This window comes from Macrobrachium nipponense, chromosome 49 (genome assembly GCF_015104395.2).
Source record: "Macrobrachium nipponense isolate FS-2020 chromosome 49, ASM1510439v2, whole genome shotgun sequence".
Taxonomy (NCBI): Eukaryota; Metazoa; Arthropoda; class Malacostraca; order Decapoda; family Palaemonidae; genus Macrobrachium; species Macrobrachium nipponense.
The window spans coordinates 4,966,303-4,984,463 of record NC_087224.1 but is presented as its reverse complement, the minus strand read 5'-3'; the positions used below and the strand labels follow the sequence as shown (position 1 = coordinate 4,984,463).

The window sequence follows — 18,161 nt, the reverse complement described above, 5'->3', positions numbered from 1 at the left end:
GTCCTCTTCTATAAAGCTTCTATTTAGAGGGCGTGAGTCCTTCCGAAAGCTCCAACCCCTGCATGGGGAGGACGCTCGGAGGACGAGAAGCAATCTTTCAGGATTCGTGCACGCGCACGCACTTTGGCAGTCTGGGGATTTTCATCAGAAACTGCGAAGGCACGCCAGATCGGTGCGGGGGTTCCTTGTAACCCTCCTTAGGCTTTCGACATGCTCCCTCCCCGGGTCTGGGAGTCAAGCAGAGGTCCCGGCCTAGAGGCGAAACGAGGCCGATCTGACGCACCCTCCACTACACAAGGGGTATCACTGCACTTCTGCACTCACTTTTACTCTCTAAAGCAAGCACTTTCGATTCTAAGTTACGAATCGAAAGAGTATCAGAGAAAGGGCAATTCCTCTACAGACACTGCTTAGGGCCCGAAGGAACACTGCAAGGTTAGGAGTAACAATTACAGAAGTAGCACTTCGCAGCAATGAAGGAGAGCGAGCACCTCTCGTAGACATATTCATAGCCCGTAGGCCATACTACAGGGTTAGGCAAAATAAAGTCTACAGGAAGGTTAGCAGGTTCACTACCTGACTTTGTTACTGATTAATTGCGTACATACGAATCATACGTCTTCCTTACGGAATTAGACATGTTTACTGATTAATTGCGTACATACGAATCATACGTCTTCCTTACGGAATAGACAAAAGTCTCACAACTCCTTACATGACAAATCTCAACAAAGAAGCAAGACCCATACCCCTCGTGCATACCAAGTGCGGATCTACCGAAGCTTTCGGTAGCCATACCCTATCTTTGCAGACAACCCCGTCTGAAAACTAGCCTAACTAGATTCAGATATTTTATGCAAAAATGAATCAAATTCAAATCAATTTAAGATAGCGTATGCCTAGCCACAAATCAAGTAAATAAATCAAAAGACAATTAGGATACTTAGCGGCAATGAAGTTTCCAAAATCCTAAGACGGAGGTACTGAAAACAGGTGTTTTCAGCACCGGCGACAGAAAAATTATGAATAGAAAATGGGAATGGTTCCTGATACCCGCCTCCAGCGGCGGGAATGGGTACTAACCACCTGGCCGACCACTGCGTGTGTCGGAAGTTTTTAAAATTCTGTCGGACTTCAGAAAATACAGCTATATATATATCTGACAGGTAAGTTTCATGAACAAATGTTATTTTTTGATGGTTAAACTTCTGCTAAAGTTGAGGATTTTGATGGTTTGAAGAAGTTGGTGTTGTTAGAAAACTTCAAAGATAACGTATCCCCTGAGCTTAAGCTTTATATAGAAGATAGGCGAGAAGTATCTTTTTGCAGGAGCAACTAGGTTAGCAGATAAATATTGTCTGACTCATAATTTCAGTGTCGGTAAAAAGCGAAATGATTCTTCGTCTGGTAGAGTACAAAGCGGTAAAGGTTTCAGTTTTAGTAATAGCAATGTGGGTAAAAGTGACTATTCCTGTTATGCATGCAGAAAACCTAGTCATACGTCTAAGGTTTGTAAGAATAAAGTGGCATCTAGTGGCTCAGAATTAACTTGTTTCCGATGTAATGGGAAAGGGCATTTAGCGAGAAATTGTGCAGTAGAAAGGAAGGACAGTAAGAAACTAGTTAACCTTTCGTCAAGTAGGGATGATATGATGAGAGAAACTAGTAAAATTTTTGGTGAATTTCTGTAAGAAGGTGTAGTTTCCTCTCTTGGAGGAGTAGATTCGAGATAAGTAGTCTTGCTTCAAGACACAGGAGCTGCTGTCTCACTGATTAGGAGAGAGAGTGTGCCAAACAGGGCAGAAATCAATATGGAAGAAAAAGTCATGTTAGGCGGATTTCCGAACACTTGTGTTCTTTGTCCTTTGTTGAAGCTAAACTTAAAAAGTCAGGTAGTGTTAGAAGTGAAACTTGCAGTTGTTGACAGTTTGTCCAATGATGGCGTTGACATTATTGTCGGTAATGACTTAGCTTTATCCAAGAATGTGAATCCTGTTGTGAGGGATATTCCAGTGCCTGAAATGGTAGTAACTAGGTCAGGTTTAGATAAAGACATAGACTACGGTCATAGTTTGTTCGTGGATTCGACCAAGAGTGAGTTCGTGGATTCAAACGAGTGTGATAGAGGTGGTGAGGTTGATCTTGGCGTGAGTGTGGCTTAGAGACCTGACTCTATCGGTGTTGACAGTGATAGCCAAGCAGAAGGTGTAGCTGTCAAGAGTAACGTAGTTGATGTAGTGGAAGTTATGAGTTTAATGCGTAACTCTTTCATTCTATCCCTGAAATATTTGGATACAAAATTACTACCATTATCACTGTATAGTACGAGGCAGACCAAACTTAGAAAAATAATCTAACAATCGTTTAACTACGGTCCTTGCGTTACAGCTCCTAACGGGAATCGCCTCTGGATAGCGAGTTAGTCTATCAATGATTGTCAACAGATATACAGTACACGCGGAAAGTATGGCCGTGGGGCACTGAAAAAAATGCATTTTTTGGATTCGTCAATGAAAAAAGTATGATTGGGAACACTTACCCCATCACTATAGTACTTTGTTGTGTTGCCCCGGCGCTTGATGACTTCTCTAAGTCGCCTGGGAACACTTGCTGCAAGATTTTGGAGGGTTTCTGGCTCCAATGTCTCCCAAACCTCCTTATGGCCGCTTCAAGCTTTGGGAGAGAAGAGGTATCTCGGGTCTGAAGCCGCCTCTTAATGATGCTCCACACGTTTTCTTTCTATGGGGTTCAAATCAGGTGAGGATCCTGGCCAGTCACTAAAAAGGGCACTTCACAATCCTTCAACAGTTAACCACTAATTTATTTCGGTGGTGTGGCACGGTGCCCCATCCTGCATAAAAAAACTAGTGCCACTCTTTTCAAAAGAACCCCTCTAAATAGTCTCCCAAAAGCTCAAAGTAATTGAAGCGGTTCATATACTCATTCTTGGGGAGGAACACACGTAATTCCCCAAACACCACCATACCCAAAAAGAAGCCCATACCATGAGGCTAGGAGGGTGCTTCACAGTCTTTGTGGTGTACTGAGGGAGGTGGGGATCGGAGCCAGACGGACGGTACACTCTCTTGGCACCACTCCCAGTCACACTAAATGTAGCCTCATCGGTCCATAACACCTGTTCCCACTGAGAAATATCCCACAACAAGTACTTTTGGCAAAAGCCAACCCTTCGTTGCTTTTGCTGAGCGGTCAGGAGCGGCTTCTTCCTAGCTTTGTAGGATCGCAGCAACAGGTCGTCGTGGATGCGTTCTTGCACCGTCATCAACGAGACGTTTCCCAGCACACGAGAATTCTTGTCCTTGATTTCACGTGCTGTGAGAGAAGGGTCTTTCTTTAGCTGACAATGGATCAGCCTCAAAGTCGTGGTCTTGATCTTACGAGGCCTCCCAGACCGAGGTTTGGGGGTAGGGAGGTCGTCAGGGTCTCCCTCGTGGTAACGGTTGATCCAGCGATACACAGTTCGCTCAGATAACCTCTTCTGAGCACAAATATCACGCACTGAGATACCTGCCTTATGCAGATCTATGATAGAGGATATCTCCTCTTTACTAACAAACTTTCTGGCATCAGGAACGACCAGCACAACACAAAAACGAACAATACCGCGAAGCGCAGGGGACCAAAAAAATGAGGGGGGGGGGAAAAAAACACTTTCGCCACTTAGGAGAGCACGCGGTCGACTGAGATGTTTGTTATTGTTGTGAACGAGAGTTGCCAATACATACATTATCTCGCGAGCGCCAGCTGAACTTTCCGCTGACTCACACTAGCTTTTTATGGGGTACTGTCAAAAACCCGCGGAAAATAATGGCTGGCGGCGTCGAACCAGCTACGTATACTTTCCGCGCGTACTGTATATACTCCCTCCCTTACTTCTAGGCAACGGTCCGACCACATTAATAACTACATTCTCAAAAGGCGCCTACTGAAGGAATATTACCCAACGGAGCTCTGGGAATTACTTGATTCGGTTTCCCGAATCAAGTAATAGTTACGGTGATGAATTAGGCCCTAACCTTTTGAATAAGGATGAGCTAGTCAAGTTTCAGAGAAGGCGAGACACTAATCCGAATTTTTGAATGTGAGTTGGACGATGATCTCGATAATGTGTGTGAGGAAACGTTTTGTTTGAAAGACGAAGTTTTGTGTCGTTATGTTCGTCCTAAGTCAGGTAGTAAAGAGGAAATCACCGAACAATTAGTGGTTCCTAGGAAGCTTCGTGAACTAGTTTTGAAGTTAGCACATGATGAGCAAGGATATTTGGGAGTAAATAAAACTTTCAGGTGTATTTGCAGGGCGTACTCTTGGCCTAAAATGAGGAGTGACGTAAAGAGGTATGTTTTAAGCTGTCATGAATGGCAAATTGCCGGGAAACCGAATCAAGTAATTCCCAGAGCTCCGTTGTGTAACATTCCTTCAGTAGGCGAACCTTTTGAGAATGTAGTTATTAATATGGTCGGACCGTTGCCTAGAAGTAAGGGAGGGAGTATATATATCTGTTGACAATCATTGATAGACTAACTAGCTATCCAGAAGCGATACCCATTAGAAGCTGTAACGCAAGGACCGTAGTTAAACGATTGTTAGATTATTTTTCTAAGTTTGGTCTGCCTCGTACTATACAGTGATAATGGTAGTAATTTTGTATCCAAATATTTCAGGGATAGAATGAAAGAGTAGGCATTAAAACTCATAACTTCCACACCTATCACCCTGGAATCACAAGCCATAGTGGAGCGGTCTCACCAAACGTTAAAGAGTTGTTTACGAAAATTGTGTAGTAACTTTGAATATGACTGGGAAGAAAAGTTACCATTTGTTCTGTTAGCTTTAAGGTTAGCGCCGAACGACACTACAGGATTTAATCCTTTCGAGCTGGTTTCGGTCACACCGCTAAAGGTCCTTTGGAAATGTTAAAATGTAACTTAATGCTTAAAGAAGGTAGTGAGGACTACACAACTAATCTAGAGTATTATAAAAACAATTTAAGAGATGCTTGGCAACTAGCGAAGGAGAATGAGAGTGGGAGTCAAGGGGAGACTAAACGGAAACATGATCTTAGAGCAAAAGAAAGAAGTTTCTATGTGGGAGATAAAGTTTTAGTCTTATTCCAGAAAGAAGGTCCCTCCTTATCTTATATGTTCAAAGGTCCTTTTCCAATTTCAGAGAAGAGGGAAAATTATGTAATCGATGGGGGCGTAAGCTTAGAGCAAATGGGATGCATGTAAACTTGCTTCAGAATTATAAAGATCGCCCCGTGCCGTGGCCACCGCCCGTGTCCGTAGTAACGGTGCCACAGAGAAATTAGTTTTGAGAAAAACGCAAGTGTTTTAGTATTTTCAAGTTTTTAATCAGAGTCCAGAAAACGAAAAATTAAGAGGAAAGGATAATTTTATAGCTGATAGCCTCTCTAGAGATTTGTCAGAACAAGTAGCCTAATGACCGTTTTCGGTTTTGGCACGATTGGGAGAGTGAATGGAGAAGGGTGCGTGTTTAACGGATTAAAGCTGTATGCAGAATTGTTCCCCTGCGGTTTGATTCTTGCTTCTCTTTAGAAAAAAATAAAATCAGTTGATTTCATTTTTTTTTCCTTTTGGGGGAACGTGTCATGGTAATCGCTCTATAGCAAAGTAAAATATATTAAAGGAAAGGAAAATGCATTTTCTTCAAGTAGGTCTGCAGATAGGAGGGTTTTGCGCATGTGTTGGAGGCACCTGTTCTCATGATTGTTCTAGAATCGCCAGCTGGGATATGGAACTCAACAGGCACCGACACGTCGGTAGAAACGCAGCATATTATGATGCAACATTTCGTCGAGATCCTTCTAAAAAGTTCTTGTCGGGAGTCTGTGATGTTCGCTGTTATGCTCCGCCCCTTTTAGCCCCATCCCAGATCATATATATATATATATATATATATATATATATATATATATATATATATATATATATATATATATATATATATAATATATATATATATATATACATATACATATACATATATATATATACATATACATATATATATATATATATATATATATATAATATATATATATAATATATATATATATATATATATATATAGTATATATATATCCTGAGGAAGTAGAAGAGATCAGATCATCAGTGAGATATCATCAGAGAGAGAGATAAGAGAAGAAGGAACAGACCAAGGATAAGAGAGGAAGAAGGCCCACGAGAGTTTGATCGGATTCGAGTCAAGTTGTCCCGTCAGAGCGACAGTTTTTCCGATGTTGAGCAAGCCTTCAGAGAAGAAACGTCCTTCAAGGTGGTTTTGAGGAGTAACCTGCCCTTCGAGTATCAAGAATAGACATAGCTTTCTGCAGTATGGAGTCAAGAAGACGTCTGAAGTTCTACAGTTCTCCTTTGTGAAGCCATCGCTTCGAGCATTGATTTTCGACAGCTGCAAATCTGGTCAGCAAGTATTTCATTACCTCACTGTTTCCCCAGTTCACGTATAATAAGATTTTACTTTTGTTATGTAAATAGGAGAAACCATTCTGCATTTATCTTTGTTAGTAAGCTTGTAAATAAACCTTTGTTCTGTTTGTTTCTTTATATATTCGTATCCCCAGTTTTAACTGTTGGTGTTGAATTCTTTTTGTTTATTAAAATTAAGTACCTGTAGCAGACCTCGGTGTCCGTGACACCACTGGTTCCATGCAAAGTAAAAACACCATACAAACAAACAAACAAATCCAGGGGTTTACTGTATGGTATTTTGTTCAACAAATTTTGAATTAATGCTTTTACCACAATGACCTAATAAACTTTTGTCAATACTACTTGATTTATTAAATGCTTGAACAAATGTTATAACTTGAGTTTTTCATTCCAAGTTTCCAAACCTTTTAAATACGTATTGTACCAATATTTGGGGTGGTAATAATAAAATAACACCAATTGCTTTCAAAAACAAATTTTCCATGCATTTTCATCCAAAACGTTACACAGTTGCACTTTAAAACAATTGTTAGAGGGTGGAAAGTCAGATGGAAGAACGGAGGCTCTGGAAAGGGAATGAAGGAGGTTGCAACTAGGGACCAAAGGGATGCTGCAGAGCCTTAAGTACTGCCTGTAGTGCACCACGTAAGGTGCAGTGACGACTACCCCAGCCCCTCCACTACGGGGACATTTTCTAGCAACTCGATCGCAACCCAACTAACAGTTTTTAATACGTAATCCTGAGACCAAGAAGGCATGTGTACAAACAGATTAAATAAAAAAAATTACATTAAACAACGTTAGCAACGTAAAATAAAATGACACTTACTTCTTACATCTTCTAAAAAGAATTCGTGGGACATGCTATCACATTAAATTCCGGTCATGTCTTGCCTGCAGTAAGTAAACAAAGACAATAAGACCACAATCATTCAATGTATGTTCAGGCAGATCAGGTAACTGACTGGGAAAAGATCAGGTAACTGACTGGGAAAATAAGACAAAATTAAAGTATTTTTATATATATACTATATAAAAACAAATAATTAACAAAATATGCAATATAAAATGGCTGATTGTTACATTGAGGAATTAACTTAACTAATCACACAATATAGCAGCATAATCAAAGAAGTTCGTTTAATGGGTCTGAACAAGGAAAGCAGGACTATGAAGTCAGTCAAAATCCTTCATCTGATTTTGATGAACTTGAAAATTTTTGTTTTTTTACCATGTTTCGAAATGACATGGAAATATTCAGTTACACTAGTTACATTATGTGCTTTGAGGGAAAAAAAAAAGGGGGACCATTCCAATCTGCCTGAAAGCAAAGGAGATAAGTACCTTGTGAATCATTTATTCAATGGTATTTGTCAGTAATACTTGAATTTTTGGTTTCCAACCAACCAGTCTCTGTGGTACTACATATTTTGTTAATCTTATTTCTTTGAGGCTCTAGGTCAGTGTTTTATTTTCCATACTATTTCTATTAATATTACATAAATATGAGACAAATAAGAATCTTTACTCATTTTAGTTGACAGATGAACAAGCAACATCAGACTTATAACTTTTTTTTTCAGCATGGACAATCTGAAATGTTATAGTATACCCGAGATTATCTAACACGATAAAACAGCAGATATGTGGACATCAGGGCATTATATGATGAAGGTCACTTACTATTCTCTACCACTGATCAAAGTCAAAGACCTAACTGATATAACCTAAACAACATACAATATCGACTTGTCTAACCTGCAATCTATCTGATTTACCCAGGAATGGAACCAGGCTGGTTGTAACCCCTCTCCACCCCTGTGGCTCTCTACAGAAGCAACAGTAGGATTTGGCAAGGGGAAAAGAATTCCCTAGGGAGGGTTAACAGCTGGTGAAAGTTTGGCATGAGCTGTCACCAGTGGAGCATTGCACTCCTAGAGAGTGCGTGGGTGAGAGTTCTTTCTCAGAAACTTCACCCACCATTCAGAAGGCCAAACCTGGCTCTATGAGCATAGGCTGCTTTGATTAAAACCATGCTTGTGGCATGAAGCACATGTGTGGGTCAATCTCTACGGAGGAGAGGAACCCATTGCAAGACCTGTCCTTCCCTGGTCAGTGCTTAAACACCTTCAGTTTCCTCTCCAATGAAGTAGGCTTAAACTGACCTGCGGGGGTATTTGCATTGCAAAATAGTACTCAAAAAACAACAATCACAACAAAGCAAATGGGGGCAGAGAAGCACAGAAACTTCACTTGGCAGTGACCAGAAGCAAAGTGGAGCGCACATTGACAGGTGGGCAGAATTCCCCCTACCTGTTAATAGTTCAAAACCTTCTCTGAAAGTTAAACAGCTCCTCCAACAACCATTCACTAACTAAATCCTATGTAAAGAACAAAGGTTTGTATGCATACCTACAATTTATAAGTACAGTAGTGCCTCAGGATATGAAATTAACCCGTTCTAAGCGGCCTTCGTTAACCTGATTTTTTCATTATCTTGAACCACATTTTAACATGTAAATTGCCTAATTCGTTCCAAGCCCTACAAAAACACCCCAGTAAATTTTATAATAAAGCTAAATTGACCAATAAGCAATGAAATACAACAATTTAGATCATTCAATACCTAACTTAAACTACATATACAGTGGTACCTCGACATATGAAAGGATCAACTTACGAAAAATTCGAGTTATGAAAGCAAATACGAAGATCTTTTTTGGCTCTACATACGAAAATAGTTCAGGATAAGAAAGATTGTTGCTGTAAAGTCCTGAGATTCGCCCGGACCACCGATAACAATTTTAAAACTCGCGCGCCACCAACTGAATACTCACCACCATCCTCCCCGCTCTCCCATTGGTTCCTGATGCTAGTCACAGCCATAAGATCCTGCTCTCCTATTGGTCAGCATCTCTCCCATCGTGCTCTACGTAAAGGCATTCTTCTTCAGCCATTGCTTCGCACCAGTGTTATCGTACGCAAATTCATTCGTTCACATATACAATTTCGTTTGTTAACTTAAATTCGTGTACTACTTTATCGTGTTGTTTGAGAACTTAATTAGTATACTACATAACTTAATTACGTACAATATAGTCATGGGTCCCAAGAAAGTTGCTGAAATTCACGGAAAGACACGTAAAGAAGAGGATGCTTTCTATGCAGACAAAATGGCGATGATAAAAAAGTATGAAGCTGGCTTGCGGTTGAGTGTGATCGTTAAGGAATATGGCCGAAATCCGTCGACAATAGGCACCATCCTTAAGCAGAAGGATGCCATCAAAGCAGCTACACCTTCAAGCGTGACTTATTTTGTCCAACAAGAGGAGCCACGTGCATGATGAGATTCAGAGGCTGCTTCTTCTATGGACTGAGGACAAAGAAATCGCTGGCGATACGATAACCAAGACGGCAATCTGCTAGAAGGCCAGCACTATTTTCGGCGATTTGATTGCCCAGGCCGAAGACGACGGAGGAGAAGGGACATCAACGGCAACCCCAGACTTCAAGGCTTCTTGGGGGTGGTTTGATAAATTCCATAAGCGGACTGGCATCCATTCAGTGGTGAAGAAATTGAAATTTTGTAAAAAAAAAAAAAAAAAAATGTAAATAAAAAAAGAAAAAAAAAAAATTTAATTCTAAGTTTTTTGTAAAGTTAAGGGGTGTTGCGGTTTTGTTAATGTGTTTCGTAAAGTTTAGTTTATGTTTCCTGACATTTTTAATGTGTTTCGTTAAGTTAAGTGTCGTACAATGTAACAAATTTTCCTGCCGTTTTGTTCCTCCTCCTCTATCGCCACTTTCGGAGATAGCCTCACGAAAGGTAAGGTTCCACATTTTACTACATAAGTACGTATGTAACGTACAGTATTTCTTGTATAACATGTACACTAATACACTTTATTTACAGATACATAGTAGTACGTATTAAGTTAGGTATGAATGGTCCAATTGTTGCATTTCATTGTTTATTGGTCAATTTAGCTTTATTATAAAATTTACTGGGGGTTTTTGTAGGGCTTGGAACAAATTAGGCAATTTACATGTAAAATGCAGTTCAAGATACGAAAAACAAAGCTCAGGTTACAAAGGCCGCCTCAGAACGGATTAATTTTGTATCTCGAGGTGCCACCTGTACTACTAAATGTACTACATACCTGTAAATAAAGTGTATTAGTGTACATGGTACAAGAAATACTGTTACGTACATACGTACGTAGTAAAAGTGGAACCTTACCTTTCGAGTGAGGAGATCTCTGAAAGTGGTGACAGAGAAGGACAAATGGCAGAAAACATGATAACTTAACTTTACGAAATACATTAACAAATGGCAGAAAACATTAACTAAACTTTACGAAACACATTAACAAATGGCAGAAAAAATTAACCCCTAACTTTACAAAAAAACTTTTTAAAATTAAAATTTTTTTTTTTTTTTAATTTTTTTTTTACTTTTTTACTACTTTACATTTTTTCCAAAATTTCACATTCGTCACCACTTTCAACTTTCTGTTTTTTCGTATCACTTGGATCTTCCGGTTTGCTTACTCCTACTAAAAGCCTCTTTAAAAAATAACTATCCAACGGAAGATTGCTTCTGCCTGCTTTTCACAATGTTCCTGAATCGACTCGGGCAAACGTCATCGAACTGCGCAGCATACGACCTGCGTAAGCCTTTTTAGGGTGTGTCTTTTCTACAAATGATTGCACTTTATGAAAAGCAGTTAGAGCATCCTTAATTTCTGCTGTTGTCATAGGGTCCACCTCCTCCTCCTCGCCACTGCTAGAGAACTCTTCTTGAACGACGTTATGTTGCATGGTCTCCAACTCCTTCAGGCCATCCGTCGTAAGCTCCTCTTGGTGCTCCTCGAGAAGGTCATTGATTTCGTCCTCGTCGACAACCAGCCCCATGGACTTACCGAGAGCAACGATCTCGTCAATATCTGGTTGCGAAACAGTTTCAGGATCGTCAACTGTTTCTGAATCTGCATCAGCTTCACCCACGTCGAATCCCTCGAAGTCTCGGGCGGATACGGCATCAGGCCAGAGTTTCCTCCACGAAGAATTCAAGGTTCACCTCGAAACCTCCGGCCAAGCTTGATCGATGAGTCAGATGCATGTCACTATATCGAAATGCTCATTCCAAATTCACGCAAGGTGAGGTTTGTGGTATCGGTGACGTCGAAACATCTCTTGAAAAGATGTTTTGTATACAGCTTCTTGAAGTTCGATATCACTTGCTGGTCCATGGGCTGGAGGAGAGGGGGTGGGTTAGGCAGAAGATAAAGAACCTTCATGAAAGAATACTCTGCTAGGATATCTTCCTCAAGGCCAGGAGGGTGGGCAGGGGCATTGTCCAACACCAGCAGACATTTCAGAGGGAGGCGGTTCTCTTCCAAGAGTTTCTTCACTGTCAGGCCGAAACAGATTTACCCACTCGGTGAACAAAAGTCTCGTTACCCAGGCTTTTCCATTAGCCCTCCACATGGAAGCTTCTTCTTTAGCACTTTGTGGGCCTTGAAGGCTCGAGGAGTCTCCGAATGATAGACAAGTTGGGGCTTGACACTACAATCCCCACTAGCATTGGAACATAGTGCGAGTGTAAGCCTGTCTTTCATAGGCTTATGCCCGGGTAGCTTCTTCTCTTCCTCCGTGATGTACGTCCGACGAGGCATTTTTTTCCATGAAAGGCCAGTCTTGTCGCAGTTGAAGACATGCTGAGAACTGTAGCCTTCGTTGATCGTCATCTCGTCGAACGTCTTAATAAAGGCTTCGGCCGCTTTCGTGTCCGAGCTGGCAACCTCCCCATGCCGCACCACCAAATGGATGCCAGTCCATTTCAGGAAATTTTTCAAAACACCCACGAGAAGCCTTGAAGTCTGGGGTTGGCGTCGATGTCCCTTCTCTTCCGTCGTCTTCGGCCTGGGCAATCAAATCGCTGAAAAAAGCGCTGGCCTTGTGGCAGATTGCCGTCTCGGTTATCGTATCACCAGCGATTTCTTTGTCTTTTATCCATACAAGAAGCAGCCTCTGCATCTCATCATGCACGTGGCTCCTCTTGTTGGACAAAATAGTCACGCCCTTGGAAGGTGTAGCTCCTTTGATGGCTTCCTTCTGCTTAAGGATGGTGCCTATCGTCGACGGATTTCAGCCGTATTCCTTAGCGATCACACTCAACCGCATGCCAGCCTCATACTTCTTGATTATCTCCATCTTTGTCTCCATAGAAAGCATCCTCTTCTTTCCGTGAACTTCAGCAACTTTCTTGGGACCCATGACTATACGTAATTAAGTTACTAATTAAGTTCTCACACAACACGATAAAGTACAAAGCGAAATCACTAACACGAATTTACTTTAACAAACGAAATCGTATATGTGAACGAATGAATTCCGCGTGCGTACAATAACACTGGTGCGACGAAGGGGCCGAACGACGCCTTTACGTAGAGCATGATGGGGTAGATGCTGACAAATAGGAGAGCAGGATCTTACGGTGGTGACTAGCATCAGGAACCAATGGGAGAGTGGGAGGATGGTGGCAAGTCTACAGAGTTAGAGGCGCGCAAGTTTTAAAATTGTTCTCGGTGGTCCCGGCGAATCTCGGGACTCTACAGTAACACCCTTTCGTAACCTGAATTATTTTTGTATGCAGAGGCAAAACAATCTCCGTCTTTGGTTTCGTAACTTGAATTTTTCGTAAGTTGGGACTTTCGTATGTCGAGGTTCCACTGCATACATATGGTACAGCACTGCATACACACACCATAAGAGAAGTACTCTGACTCAACTGCATAAGCTTTACAAATAGCACAGACCAAGAATGGCCACTCGAGAGAACAAGTCAAGTGCCATCATGTAAAAAAAGGGACTCCAGGTCTGTAAGCAGACACCCAGCAACCTTAGATGTAAGGCAATTGAGTTGCATGCAAACATCCTGTTCATATACAGTCCAAAGGCCGTGTTACTCACTAACAAGAGGGAGAGATAACACTAACATGACCACACATGTAAGGAATCGATGCTCCTACACTGATGAGTGGAGGTGAAGGTCATAGTAGCACTCTTGAAACATGGTGGAAGAGCACTCTGTTTCACTACCTGTTCCTAGTATTCTACAAGTGAATGGGCACACACATGCACTGTGTACAAACAGCAAATGTGTCGGGAACAACCCCAATGTTGTCATCACTCATAGACTCTGATGGCCAAGCACATAGAGTAGGCAGGATACTACCAAGTACAGGACCTGCACACTGTGGTCTGTAGGATAATTATGTCATGGTTGTTGATGTTGTTCTTATTATATTATACTATTCGTAGTATCCGTTTGATTTTATTTAAAATGTATACAGCAGAAAGCATTCAATGACCTGCAGTCCTCCAACTACGGATTTACTTTCCCATTTTATTGCTTCATGTGCTAATCAGTTTTCTTTGGATTAGTGTTATTATTATTCAGATGAACCGTATTCATATGGAAGAAGCTCCCAAGGGCCACCGACTTGAAATTCAAGCTTCCAAATAATATTATGTTGTTCATTTGCAAAGTAACATTACGCAACGAGAAATACAGATAGATCAGTAATTAGAAAAACAGTTACAAGTTATTAAAAAAAGTCAGTAAATTATCTAAATACAAGAATTGTATCAGGGTAGTAATGCATTGCATCTTTGCTTGCAGTTTTAAGTTCCAATTACATGACATCCTCAAGGAGGCTTTTCCACAGTCCAAAGTCATGCAGTAGTGTAGCCTAGACTGTAGACCAGATACACTCAGGCGCTCTGCCCAGTGTAGTATTTCCAAAGAGCTAAAACCACTACGTACTTGAGAGCTTCTGGAAATTTGCTGATTATTAGTCATACTAGCTTAACCAGGTGTACTTCCAGGGAAGCACAGGGAAAAAGTCTACCACATTCATCTCAGCCCACAATGGCCAGGCCAGAAAGTAATTAATCACCCCTGTGTTCACGAGCGACCCCTCCCCTCTCTTGGGGCTATTAAGAGCATTCACTCAAAAGCCTCTTGGACATTTTTTCTGAGGTCATCTGGATTCTCATCCTACTTTGACAGGAAGGTAAAGGAAAAACGCAAGGGGCAGCACCAGGAAGATTGACTAAGGTGTACTGGTGGTGAATGTTTCATTCCCTCTTCCCTTAGGAACAGCTTTCCTCCTCTTAAGGAATTTGCAATTGATGTGCCAAGGCACCTTCCATAGGCAAAAACACTGCTTCTGGATATTCAAGAACACTGAACTCTATGCAGTAACAACAACAGCAGACTCTGCAGGTAACAGTGTAAAGGCTGCAGCAATAGCAGACTTTTGTAGTCAACTCTGTAAGGATAGTTTATGACTCACCACCTCACCTCTCACCAAGGAGGTGGTGTAGTGTAGTACACAAGAAAGGATGAGAAGTGGTCTTCAAAAGTGAAGACAGTGCAAGGCTGACATTTGAAAGCTGACTCCTCTACAGAGAACTTCCAAACAGCAATCTGCCTAAATTTTTCCTTAATAAGCAACACTCTCGAGTATGAAAGGCCGTGGGAATCCACAAAGAAGACACGGGCGACGAAGGCTCCACTTGCTAACAGGCATCATTCCTCAGGGCATGCAACCCTTGGAAAACTATTTTTTTAAGTGTTCAGTTAAAAAGAAATTAACAACGCTCCCACTACTGATTACTGTCTTTGACATGCTATTCTGCATTAGTGGCCATGGGAAATGACATGAAAAACCAGATTGACACATTGCATAGTATATATAAAATGGCATGCTCTTACAGAGTAAAGGCAGTCCCCGGGTTACACCGGTCTCGGCTTACGACGTTCCGAGGTTACGACGCTTTTCAATTATATTTATCAGAAATTATTTCCAGGGTTACGACGCATGCTCCAGAGATACGACGCCTACAAACGCTGATCTGGCAGATGAAATATGACACCAAAAATGCAAAATAATCAATATTTAAATTTTTTTTTGATGAAAAATGCAATAAGAATGCAGTTTACATAGTTTTCAATGCACCCAAAGCATTAAAAGTAAGGTTTTCTTAGGATTTTTGACAATGTTCCGGCTTACGACGATTTTCGGCTTACGTAACCTGGAAACTGCCTGTATATGGTTGTTAGGAGAGGTTGGAAAGTAAGATGGAAGAAAGAGACAGTAAAAGAAACGGAAGGGGTTGCAGCTATGTACCGGCCGAAGGTATGCTGCAGAGAACCTTAAGTAATGCACCTCATGACGTGCAGTGACGCACCAACCCCCTTGGGTTGTCATGACCTGACCTAGAGCAGACTTAAGACGCCATGCACTGACTTGGCTGTGAGGATTTCGCCTCCCCCGACCCCCCAAAAGTAACACAATGTCCAATGCATGGACTGGCCTAAGATGGTTATATTGGTTATAGGTAAAGCCTAGCATATTTTTGTTGAATAGAATATGAAAGGAGGTACAGTAAAAGAAAGAAAGGGGTTGAAGCAATGCGAGGGGTGCACTGATGGTACCACCCATCTTTGGGATGGTTGCATTTCTGTTGGAACAAAACTTCTCTGTAGTACATTCTTTATTCCTCTTTACATTATAGAAAATTGTTGACTTATTCATATTGACATTAAAGAACAATGTTAACTGTGGATAAAAAAAAAATTCTCTTACAATTATGTCACCCTACACCTAGGCCTAGAAGCATTCGGCAATTTAATATAAAAATTAAAACAGGATTAGGATATCTCAAAGACTTATTAGTCCATCTGAGAGAGAGAGAGAGAGAGAGAGAGAGAGGAGAGAGAGAGGAGAGAGAGAATCAACACCACTTGGTACACTGGAGGGAGAGAGAGAGTGTGACAACACTACCCGGTACCTTGGAGGGAGGGAGAGAGAGACATCAACACCACCCATTACATTAGAGATAGAGAGATCAACACTACCTTAGTGCATTAGAGAGAGAGAATCAATACCACTTGGTACATTGGAGGGAGAGAGTTGTCAACACCACCTGGTACCGTGGAGGGAGGGAGGGAGAGAGTGAGAGAGATCAACACCACCCATTACATTAGAGATAGGGAGAGATCAACACCACCTTAGTAAATCAGAGAGAGATCAACACCACCAGGTACATGAGAGAGAGAGAGAGAGAGAGAATCAATACCACTCGGTACATCGGAGAGAGGGACAGAGAGTCAACACCACCCAGTACCTTGGAGGGAGAGAGATCAACACCACTCGTTACATTAGAGATAGAGAGAGATCAACACCACCGCCTTGGTTGGTTACATTTAGGGTATAAAGAGAGATATCAACACGCCACCCATTAGTAACTAAATTTGAGATAGATGCCAACCACCAACTGGTACATCAGAATGAGAAAGCGAGAGAAGAAATCAATACCTCACCACTTGGTACATTGGAGGGACAGAGAGAGATAGAGTGTCAACACCACCAGGTACCTTGAAGGGAGGGAGAGAGATCAAAACCACCCGTTACATTAGAGATAAGAGAGATCAACACCACCTGGTACATTAGAGACGATGAGCGAGAGAGAGATCAACACCACCTGGTGCTACATATCAGAGAGAGAGAGAGAGAGAGGAACACCAACGGGTACAATGCAGCTGGAGTACCTCAGGGCAGGCTGCTTCTAGGTACTACTATACTAGCTAGTATACTCAGTAGGGCGAACCCAGACTAAACAGGGGGACACTCCCCGGAAATGTCCCAGGTCTTCACTGTGAGAGAAATACCCAAAATTGGATCGAATGCGGAGAAAAAATAAGAATAAATAACGAAATGATTAAGAGCTATGCATGCCATGATTTGCGAGATTATACCTCTCCGATAAACCTTCGTCCTTGACAGACTCCCCTCTTATTTATTAAATTAAAGGTAGATTAAAGCCTACCTTGATTTAATTGAATAATTTAATTGCATCTTTATTCAATTCCTTTGCGATTTACGTTAAATACGGTGAGAATGAACCGAAAATGTCTGCCCCGCCCCATCGGGAGTACGGCCACTTTAGGCTACCACATCAAAGACGGTAAACCATAGTTACCTTCGCGATTAAATTCTGCAAATCTCGCCTCTAATTGTTCGCTTGAGAATCTTCATTAATGTCGCGGCATAAATCCAAATCAACGTCACCAACGATACGATTTATAGTAATTCACTCGCGCACAAATATAGTCCATTCATCTACGCCGACGCCTTCCCGCGGGACGGTCGTCAGGTTCCAACATTTCATCGTAATAAGCAAATATCTCAAAATTCTAAGTCATCACAAGTCAAATCTAAAATTCCTATTAATATATTTCGTTTAGATTAACAAATAATACATGGTTATTAACTTTTGCAGTAAATATAAGGCCATGTAAGAACAATAACACCTTCTCATAGCCTTGATTAAGACTTTGTTCTTCGAAATAAAAAATAAAGTAGCGGTGAGTGTTGAATGAATGGCGTACTTACTAATAAATACATATTTACTCACTTTTGGGCATTATATGAACAAATAAAATCCTTCTAATTTCATGTTATTGACTGTGTTCTTCGCAAAAGAAAAAAAATAAAGATTCGTAAGTCATTGTTTTCATTGTAAGCCCATGCTAGGCCTAGGTGTTATTTCGCTTAAAGTATTTTCTTTTAATTTTCATATGTATTCAATCAAGATTTT

General features: G+C 41.1%; 1 protein-coding gene across 5 annotated transcripts in view; it reads right to left on the bottom strand.

The window, feature by feature from the left end:
* Nucleotides 1-18,161, bottom strand: part of LOC135205284 (uncharacterized) — a 290,446-nt gene extending 272,285 nt beyond the window's left edge. The window contains exons 1-2 of one of the 5 annotated variants that reach the window (XM_064235667.1): nucleotides 17,544-18,160; nucleotides 7,321-7,385 (exon numbers count right to left, since the gene is read on the bottom strand). The gene's annotated coding sequence lies outside the window, so the exon portion shown is untranslated. Of the gene's footprint in view, nucleotides 1-7,320; nucleotides 7,386-17,543 lie in introns of all 5 variants that reach the window. The other 4 variants (XM_064235663.1, XM_064235668.1, XM_064235666.1 and 1 more) reach the window with 4 other exon arrangements.